Here is a 2,301-nt window from a genome sequence, read left to right as displayed (position 1 = left end):
ACATTGAACCATCTATAACCGAAGCTTGGTTATTGAATACGGATAAGGAACCCGCCATATACCAAAGCTTGCTGGTTATTGGCTTCGGTAGAACCAAAAATCAAACCAAACCAAACCGAATTTCGTACAACCCAACGAATGAAAATTCCGAAATCCACTGTTGACTTAACTACTGTACAAATTGATTTTTCTTTTATTTATTTATTTATTTATTTATTTTTAATCATGATCGAAGTAAACTTTGTGACCAAATCCAAGAATTCGTGGTTCATGATTTCATGTATTTTAATCACATATAATCTCTTCCCTTGATTTTATTACATTTTTTATTCTTTAAAGGTTTGTCATCATGTATGAACAATTTAGAATTAAAAGAGTGATATAAAAGAACACTATTTCAGTCTATAAACTAATCACATAAAATCTATTCCCGTGATTTTATAAAATATTTTATTCCTTAAATACCTATCATTATGAACATTTTAAAATTAAAGAAAGTAAATTAAGTAAATGAAAATTACTCTAGTCTATATAAACTACTCACATATAATCTTACCTTTGATTTTATAAGATTGTCTTTTCCGTAAATGTATGCCATCATTATGTGGAAAACAAAAGTTAAGCAAAATATAAATAAGAATTATTTGGTCTATAAATAAAGAAATTACTATTTGATTGCACACAAATAATCTCCATATGTCGATTCCTAAAACTTCTCATTCGTCCTCTCCTCCTATTGCTCAACATAATGATGATGAAGAAAGGATAAATATGGCCCTTGACCAATACAAAGACAGGATTGCAACGCTCCCGAAAGAGAAAGGTTTGATGGCCAAAGATCTATACATGTACCAAGGCTTTTGGCATCAATCGGCACCTGTAAACTCGATTGAAGCTTTGATGGCCATACAAGACACATTCAAAGCTCTTCCAAGTGATATCTACTTGGCCACAATGCCTAAATCTGGTACGACGTGGCTCAAGGCACTCGTATTTGCTTTGGTAAAGAGGAACCGATATAAAAATTACAATCTTGCAACACACCCTCTACTTGTCTCCAACCCCCATGCATGTGTACTTGACATTACCGCCGGAATTTTTAGAAACCCTTCTTTATACACAAATGGATATTCACCCCGCCTTTTGTCTACCCATATACCCTACACTTCATTGCCTCAATCCATTATTGATTCAGGCTGTCGTCTTGTTTACTTATGTAGAAACCCTAAAGATGTTTTTGTCTCTTTGTTTCATTTCGCAAATAGGTTGAGAGATGTGAGAGATAATTCTCTTGGTCTAATGAAATTTGAGGAGGCGTTTAAGTTGTTTACTAAAGGTATCACGCTACATGGACCGTACTGGGATCATGTGAAAGGATATCGTAAGTTTAGCTAAGAACACCCCGAAAAAGTCTTATTTTTAACGTATGAGGAGATGAAAATCGACACCACAAATATTGTGAAGCGACTCGCGAATTTTTTGGGCTACCCCTTCACTAAAGAAGAAGAGGCTGAAGGCGCAGTGCAAGAAATTGTTAGACTTTGTGGTTTTGAAAATTTAAGTGAGGTTAATAAGCATGGAAATTTGGTGAAGGGTCTACCTAATGACTCGTTCTTCAAGGAAGGTAAAGTTGGAGATTGGAAGAACCATCTAACCGATGAAATGAGTCATATATTAGATGAAGTCACTCAAGAAAAGTTTCGTGGTTTGGATATATCCTTCCCTAACTAATAAGTTCATAAGGTTAATCATGGTTAACCATATAATATTATCGTGTGTAGAAAAACTAGTCCATTTTCTTTGAGTGAAGTTCGTTATTTTTAATGCTACTTGCTAACTGTGTTCCCGAGTTTCATTTAAGGAGAGAAAAGAAAAGGAGGAGAATTAAAAGAGAAAAGAAAGAGAGGGAGAGGAAAATGTGTCACTTTATTTCGTGTTCCCGAGTTTAATGAAAATGGAAGGAAATGGAAAGAAAATGTAGGAGTTAATAGACAATTAATTATACAAACACATTTTCTCTCATAATCTCTCCAATTTGAAAAGATGATTATACACTTAAATTTTCTAGTATTTTCTCTCCCTTCCCATCCCCTCCCACCCTTAAAATATCTCTGGAACATGATTCATTCACCTTTTCTTCTCCTTTCCTTCCCCTCCCCTCTTTAAATAAGACTCGGGAACACAGCGTGCTACTTGCAATTTCTTTATTGTTTCTTATGTAATGTATAAAACATATTTAAATAAAAAGAAGAATTATAACCAACCAAATTTGTTTAGGCTGTTCATGTTATTCATCATCCA

General features: G+C 34.0%; 1 pseudogene; it reads left to right on the top strand.

Moving 5' to 3' along the window:
• Positions 1-427: 427 nt before the first annotated feature.
• Positions 428-1,766, top strand: LOC143542803 (cytosolic sulfotransferase 13 pseudogene; annotated as a pseudogene).
• The last annotated feature ends 535 nt before the right edge of the window (positions 1,767-2,301 follow it).

Source organism: Bidens hawaiensis, unplaced genomic scaffold (genome assembly GCF_021521415.1).
Source record: "Bidens hawaiensis isolate Kalapana, Puna unplaced genomic scaffold, B.hawaiensis_p1.1 tig00012997_1, whole genome shotgun sequence".
In the NCBI taxonomy this organism is placed as follows: Eukaryota; Viridiplantae; Streptophyta; class Magnoliopsida; order Asterales; family Asteraceae; genus Bidens; species Bidens hawaiensis.
This window is presented reverse-complemented; position numbering and strand designations above follow the sequence as displayed.